This window comes from Durio zibethinus, chromosome 26 (genome assembly GCF_047325235.1).
Source record: "Durio zibethinus cultivar Kanyao isolate XHJ-2024 chromosome 26, ASM4732523v1, whole genome shotgun sequence".
In the NCBI taxonomy this organism is placed as follows: Eukaryota; Viridiplantae; Streptophyta; class Magnoliopsida; order Malvales; family Malvaceae; genus Durio; species Durio zibethinus.
The window spans coordinates 17,054,503-17,062,857 of record NC_143187.1 but is presented as its reverse complement, the minus strand read 5'-3'; the positions used below and the strand labels follow the sequence as shown (position 1 = coordinate 17,062,857).

General features: G+C 29.8%; 1 non-coding gene across 1 annotated transcript; it reads left to right on the top strand.

Annotated features, from left to right (window-relative positions):
- The first annotated feature begins 6,472 nt into the window (after window positions 1-6,472).
- LOC149511391 (small nucleolar RNA R71) lies at window positions 6,473-6,579 on the top strand. Its single transcript, XR_016334449.1, has one exon. It is a non-coding gene; the product is annotated as a small nucleolar RNA R71 (small nucleolar RNA).
- The last annotated feature ends 1,776 nt before the right edge of the window (window positions 6,580-8,355 follow it).

Below are 8,355 nucleotides of genomic sequence, written 5' to 3'. Positions count from 1 at the left end.
AGAATTTAGAAAAGATTTTCAATATCAAGATTCACACAAAGTTTACATTTTTCATAAATAAATTTTTAAATGTTAATGAATCCGACAATGGAGCATTGTTAAGCTTACAAATAGTCTTCTTGCAGGCTCTTAAGGTCAAGAAATATTTTAAAATTATTACCAATGAATTAAAGTAATTTAAGAAAAATTTTTAATAATTAATTATTTGGTAAAATTTTTTAAGTTTTTGAATAACACGAAATCAACCAGTATTATCCTTTGGATGGGCGTTGTAGGGGTGCTATATCCTTCCATGCACATAATCATACTTTTGAACCCAATTAGGATGTACTTTTTAAGAAACCTGAGTCAAACTTAGGACTTCTTTTTAAAATGGGACATATTCAATTTGGTGACTAATCGCACCTACGTTAAAAAAAAAATTAATGACAACTCCTAAAGTTGTGTCTAGCGATAAGTTTACATACTTATATGTTATGATAATTACCATAGTATTTAATTGATTAATTTTTCTTTAATCTTAACAATTAAGTTTAATTATCGACCTAATTTTTGTTTAAATGTCTTCTGTGTAGGTAAAATGGGAAAAATGAACAAGGCAAAGTAAAGTGCATGAATAAATGTTAATGAAGCTTAAATTAAAGCTAAATGGAAGTTTAAAAATGCCACCTAATTGTTGTTGGTAATATTTGGCACCATTCAGTTAACAATTAACTATAGCATACATCATATGTGTCAAAGAACCACGTAATAGAATAAGTAAATAATTAATAGTTGATTATTCCATAGAATCATAGTTTATGCTTGCCATATAAAACTTTATAAACACACATATGATTATAATCATACTAGCCTTCAAAGATTTCGTAATCTTGAGTGAAACTTACCTTGATTGTATTTGAAAATTGAAAGAGATCAAGACTTATGCCAACCCAATTGTTTGGTATTTAATGGTGATTCATATAACAACTCTTCTTGAACCTTCATAATGTGGGATTCTAATCTTATGCTAGCAAGTGTTGAATTCACAACTCAACAAGAAAACCAATTCTATCTTGGTTGAAAGCCTCAGGATATCAAAGAAAAGAAAGAAATAACTTTTCTTAAAATATACATAAGGTGTAATCAAACCTGGAGAAAACCTTAGTTTTGCCGCCAGCCTCTTTTGTGCCATAAATTTGCAATTGTTAATTGCATAATGCCTCTAGTGTCTCGAGTAAGTTCAGTGAAGAGCATAAAAGGGGTATTTATATTGCTTCTTAATTTTTAGCTGCTGCACCTAAGGATGTTACCTTTACTTTTTTTTGCAATTTTGTTCTTGTGGACTTAAAATTTAACCTCTTTGTTTTTTACTTCTATCAATTAAGTCCTACTTAATTGAATAATGCTAATTTAATTTGGCAATGTTACCTTATGTATGTGACTTATTAGGCTTCCAATATATTGGCAATTCATATAAACTCAAATTATCAAATATGATCAACATTTATTTATAAATCATGAACGATATCTGGTAATGCATTATGACTACTCAAATATTATAAAGTCAAGTAGTCTCAACTTAACCTTTTAGTGTTTAGTCTATCAATATAATCTGGTTTAGTGTTTAGTCTATCAATATAATTCGATCATTTCATGATATATCTTGAAAGGCCATAATGATTACTGCTTTTTGTATAAAGTCTGCAAGGGCACAGATTAAGTAATAAAGTAAAGTATTCTAAGTATCATCTCTTCAGGGATTATACAATGTTAGGTCGTTTACAAGTACCAAAGGTGAAAGGCTAAGATTCTATATCTAAACAAATGAATTTGTAGGGTTTTAGGGTTAAATGGTTTAAGTAAAGATTGAAAGCGATGTATAGGCAGGGTTTTAAACTTCACCAACTATCACTTGGGAAGTAAAAGATTAATGCCAACAACTAATCCTAAAGCCAAAAATTAAAAGATTGTAAACAAGAATGCCAAATTGCTTTTGAAAAATTAAAAGATTGCATGAAAGAAATTAAAGAAAATGTTAAAGAGAGTGTAACCAAATCTTGCAAAGAAAACAAAGAAACTAGGATCAATCTTGGAAAAAAATGCTTAGCCAAAATTAAAGAAAACAAAAAACAAGAATTACAAACTTTAAAAACAAGAAAAGAGATCTTTGAATGAAATACTTCTTGATTGAAAAAGATTTAAAGAACAAAAACTTGGTAATTAGCAAATATATCACCTAAGCCAATACTTTAACTAAAAGAAATAAAAAACTTAAAGAAGCTTATAAACTAAAAGAAAGAAGAGAAGTAAAGAGAGGGATGATTAGAATAAGGGTATGGCCTTCCTATTTATAGAATGGTATTCAGCCAAGGGGTGAGAGATTACAAGATGCATTTCAAAATTCAAACTTTAAGGGATAAGCTTGATCTTTATCTTTCAAGTTGCATCAAAAATATAAATTCTTCGATCTTAAAGGCCTTAACCGATCATAATGATGGCCAAGTGATCTTCACTTGATAAAATATTGATAAATCCTCCCCCTAAATTCCATTATAGTAGATTTCAAAAGAAGATAAATTTGCTTTCAATCCAAACTTTGGATCTTCAAAGTGATAAAATCCTCATCCTATCAAAATTCTTTAAGACTAAGCAAAAAACTTATGATTGGCTTTAAACTCTTCTTGATTGAATGGATTGAGCTTGAAGGGTCCAAATATTTACAAATTTTCCCTCCTCCATGCATAGTTGAATGTGTTAGTGCCCTTGTGCAAGTCATTCTCTTCATGGCTAAGCAAAGAAGCATGCTTATCTAGAACTTTCACCTTGGCCGAATGTGATGAAATCCAATTGGGCTTATGAATGCTTGAATATAGACTAAAGGTGGGTGGCATTATACAAGTATAATTTGGTCAAATGTGAACTTTGTTTGATTACATGGATAACTTACGTGAAAATGAATCTTGTGCTTGAAAAACCTAAAGCCATAAAAATAACATGAAAAGCACAAAAAAAATTTAAAAATTTAAATTTAAGCATCATTTTGACATGCAAAATCTCTATATAATTTGATGCTATCACACCCCCACACTTGAATCTTTGCTTGTCCTCAAGGAAAAACCTTAAATTAATAAAACTAAAGAACATTATTAACATCCACAAAGTCAAAAAGTATACAAAAGCTCATATTATTTAGTATTGCATAATACAAAGTTAAGGTTCAATATAGAGTCACAAGAATGTCTTTTAAAAACAAGCTTTCAATGACTTATGCTAATTATACATACAAATCTACTCCATCTTTAAGTCATGTATATAGCTTAAGTAAATAGAATACAAAACACTTCATCATATTTCAATTTAAAGATAAAACAGGCTTTATATGTTCACTTTTCCTATCCCTCTACACTAATATTAGATCTACAATATTCAACTCAAGATCAAAAAGATCTTTTAGGCTTGTAATATATGACTTGGGTCAAGGTAGGATAAAGGGCTTACTTTTTTTTTTGAATTTCTTGGACTTTGAACAAATATGAGCTATTTTTACAGCTTTGACTCGTGATGTATTTTTTATTGCTTTGTATTTTCGGTTCTCTTCTTTTTAAAAAAAAATGATTGATAGCCATTTTTAGCTTTATTAGGCTTTGCCTTTGCTTTTGTCGATTTTTTTTTTTTTCATTCTTTCTTTACACCTCCCTTCTTCCTAAATATAAGAATATGTCCACGATACATAAGTAAGCACAATGGGTTAGGATAACCAAAGAAAGGATAATGATCAAAGAAAAGGTTAATTGAGCTTATAACAGGGCTAAAATAAACAAAGAAAAGGATTAGTGTACAGGCTTAAAATAAAGGTATAAAGGATGCATCATCACAAGGTAGATTGAAAAAGACTCAAACGATTCAAAAAACTGCTAATATCATCTCTTGAGTCAAATAAAATCTAGGATTTCACCTCAAGGGTTGGTTAGGTGAATTCTAAAGCACTATTCAAATATTAACTTTCATGCAAATCTATATCTCACAAACTTTCACAAAAATTACAGCATTGCATATAAAAAGAATATACATGCATACATAAAAATTAGATCCAAAGTAAAGACATGCTTAAGAATTCTTTTTAAGTTCTACTACATTTTTATTAAACTTCATATCAAATTTTATACATTAAGATAATATATATAATTTCCAAATAAATGAATATCATAATGAGATTTAGCTAGTCAATTTAGTTTGAAAGCAAAGATAAGTTAAAATCAAAAAGTTTTTTTTTTCCTTCACTCTTAAATGGAATTATATCTCAAAAACTTAAAGGAAAAAGAAATACTCCCTAAAATTCTTCAAGGCCAATTATCCATGATGAATCCTTTTGCTTTTCTTCACCCCTAAAAAAAAAAAAACTCAAACAAAAACATTCAAACATAAAAAAAAAAAAAACATAACCATTAAAGTAGAACTTGGGTTACCTCTTAAGCAACGCTAGTTTTAGTCAAGCTTAACCATCCCTAATTCTATGAAAAATCTTTTCATCTTTTTGGAGGAAGTTTTCCTTATTGCCTCATTATTTATGGTATAATATAAACAGACTTAGTTTAAGGAGGTAGGCTAATTCTTCTAAAAGGGATTACATAAATTGAGCTTGAGTTTCTAGAGAAGTTGACATAACTAGAGCTAGAATTTGCTAAGTTTGTCAGAAGGTCAGGAGGTTTTACTAATAGGTTAGACTTTTTTGGGTTTCTTTAAATTTCTTTAATGCACTATCACTTTCTTCATGTCTTATCACACCATATCCTGTAGATATAAATTACATTTTCTTATGTTTAAAGCTAAGGGTAATGCTAGCCTCGTATACATCTATTAGGGTTTTGATAGTGAATAGAAAAAGTCTACCTAAGCATAACAGAGCTTTATCATCCTCCATATTTAAAACAACAAAATCCATAAAAAAGGTATATTTTTCAACTTTCACTAAGATATTTTTTAGCATCCAATGTGGTAACTTAGTAGATTGATTAACGAACTCAACATTGAATGTAAAAGGTTTCAGCTTTCCATAACCTAGCTACACAAAAACATTTATAGGCATTAAATTTATGCTTGAACCAAGATCATAAAGAGCATCAAAGAATTTAAAAATTTTAGTCATGCAAGGTATAGTCAAACTCTTTGGATCTTTTAACTTTTAAGGGTAAAAGTTGTTAAAGCTCATGGCTATAATCATCTAAGAATGTGGCTTCTTTTAGTTCCTTAAACAGCTCTTTTTAAATAGGTTTTTGGGTAAATGGTTCAACATTAAAATATTATATATATATTTTAGTAGTCATTATTGGCATTTGCTAAAATTTCTTTTAAATCTCTTCTTCTTTTTCTTCTTCTTTAAGATCATTTTCTTTGGGATCTTCTTTTGGTACTACCTTTTCTTCTTGGATATTTTAGGCAGGCACACCTTGGGCTATCTTTTTAGGTGAAACGCTCTCTACTAATGCTCTCCCTAGTTGTAGCAGCATTTGTCATTCTTTAAAAGACCTTTTAATGTATTATTCTGGATCTTCTTTATAGATTATCTCATCATTTTCTTTTTTAGGGTCTTTTTTATAGGTTTTAATAGCTTTGAAGGCCTCTAATGCAATAAGGTTAAAACCCTCTAAGATTTTTTACCAAATCTTAAAAGTTATTTATCTTTCAGAATATCCTCCTTTCTAATAAAATCCACTTCAAGTTATCTTACAAAATTGGGTAGGTTGACAACTATAGGTTCATCATCTTTCTTATTAGAATCGTCCATCTTAACATCCCCTAAAGAATATGTTGCATTGTATCTATCATTGCCTTATCTTTTTAGGTTGGTTTTAGTGTTACTAGGTAAGGTACCTACTGACCAATTTACTATGGCTTAGGTAAGTTGACCTATCTAATTTTTTAAGTTTTTTATGGATACAACTTGGCTTTGGATGATGGCATTGTTAGCTTCCATCAACTAGATCAACATGTCCTCAAAGGTAGGTTTTTTTTCTTAAGGTGAGTTATACTTTGGTGGATTGGTGTGGTTGTTATTTTTGGCTAAATGGTTTGGTTAGGTTATAGGTCTTGTTATAGGGATTATTGCTTGGTTTGCTTTGTTGGATATAATGGATAGGTTTTACCTTATATTGGCATCTTTCTAGGGAATGGGGTTCTTCACATATGTCACAAGATATAAAAGGATTTTGTATGGCATTAATAAAGTTGGCTTACATTTTATTTCCTAGGGCTTCAATTTTTGTAAGGCAGTTAATTGAGAGTTAATGAAAATAATAGCATCAACTTTAAATAAACTAGCAAATATTTTGTTGATCTTTCTTTCCATTCCTCATTAGTAATTATTGGTAGCCATCTTTTATATTAGCTCATTAGCCTCTTTAGGAGTCTTACTCATTATAGCCCATTCAACAACTGAATCTAAGATGGTGTGAGACCATTGTAAAATATCTGAATTTGGAGCCACTAAAGTAAACCATAATATGGGCATTTTCTAAGCAATCCTTTAAATCTCTTCCATCTATCATATAAAGTTTCACCATCAGCCTGCAAAAAAGTGATGATCTCATTCCTTAGCTTTGCAATATTTGCTAGTAGGAAAAGGTATGCTAAGAATTTCTAAACCAAAATCATCCCATGTTGTATTAAGCCTAGGGGAAAAAAAGATTACCAATTTTTTACCTTATCCCTAAGAGAAAAAAAAAATAATCTTAGTCTTATAGCCTTACCAGAAACACCATTGTAACGAAAAATATCATGGAGTTTAAAAAAATTAGAAAGATGGAGATTTGGATGATCACTTGGTAGTCTTCCAAACTACATAGAAGTTTAGACCATTTGCATAATCGAAGGCTTTGTCTCAAAATTATTGGCTTGAATAGTTGGCTTTCAGATGGATGGCTGAAATCCATTTGCATGGGGAACTACATAGTCCCTCAAAGTTCTTTGCCTATCACTATTTGCATTCACCATAGGAGTAGGTGCTGGTGGTGTTGATTGCTCTTTTCTTCTTCTTTTAATGGTTCTCTCTATCTCTTGATCAACTAGAGCTAAGTTAACACTTTTGGATGTGCACATGCAAATAAGAAAAGATAAAATAAAAACCAAAGGAAAAATAAACATAAAGAAAAAGGTTTAGATTATAGGAGCTTAGGAATTCTAAATTGATATTGCAAACACCACTATAATCCTTAGCAATGGCATCAGAAAACTTGATTGTTTCTTTTTTTATAAAGCCTAAAAGTGCACAAATCAAATAATAAAGTAGAGTATTCCAAGTATCGACTCCTCAGGGATTATAAAATGTTATGTTGCATAGTTCACAAGTACTAAAAACGAAAGGCTGAGATCCTATATCTAAACAAATGAATTTGTAAAGTTTTACGGTTACAGGGTTAAAGTAAAGATTGAAGGTGATGTGTAGCTATGGTTCTAAACTTCACCAACTATCACTTGGGAAGTAAAAGATTAATGCCAACAATTAATCCTAAAGCCAAGAATTAAGAGATTGTAAATAATAATGTCGAATTGCTTTTGAAGAAACAAAGATTACATGAAAGAAATTAAAGAACATGTAAAAGAGAGTGTAGTTGAATCTTATAAAGAAAATAAACAAACTTGGATCAATCTTGGAAAAAAATGCTTAACCAAAATTAAAGAAAATAAGAAACAAGAATTACAAACTTTAAAAACAAGAAAAGAGATTTTTGAATGAAATACTTCTTGATTGAAAAATATTTAAAAAACAAAAACTTAGTAATTGGCAAATCTATCACCTAAGCCAATACTTTAACTAAAAGAAATAAAGAACTTAAAAAAACTTAGAAACTAAAAAAAAGAAGAAAAGTGAGGAGAAAGATGTTTAGAATGAGGGAATGGCCTCTATATTTATATAATGGGATTCGGCCAAGGGGAGGGAGATTAAAAGATGTATTTTCAAATTCAAACTTTAGAAGATAGGCTTAATCTTTATCTTCCAAGTTGCATGAAAAAAATTAACTTCTCAATCTTGAATGCCTTAGCCGAACATGATGATGATCTTAGCCCTTGATTTTCACTTGATGAAATCTTGATAAATCTTCCTCTTAGGTTGAACTATAATGGATTTCAAAAGAAAATATGTTTGCTTTTAATCCAAACTCTTAATCTTAAAAATAATAAAGTCCTCATCCTATCAAAACTCTTTAAGACAAAGTAAAAGACTCATGATTGGCTTTAAACTTCTTTTGGCCAAATGGATTGAGCTTGGATAGTCCATATGCTTGCAAATTTTCTTTCTCTCTTACATAGCTGAATGTTCTAGTGTCTTTGTCTAAGTCATTCTCTTCATTGCTATGCAAAGAAGTATGCTTATAT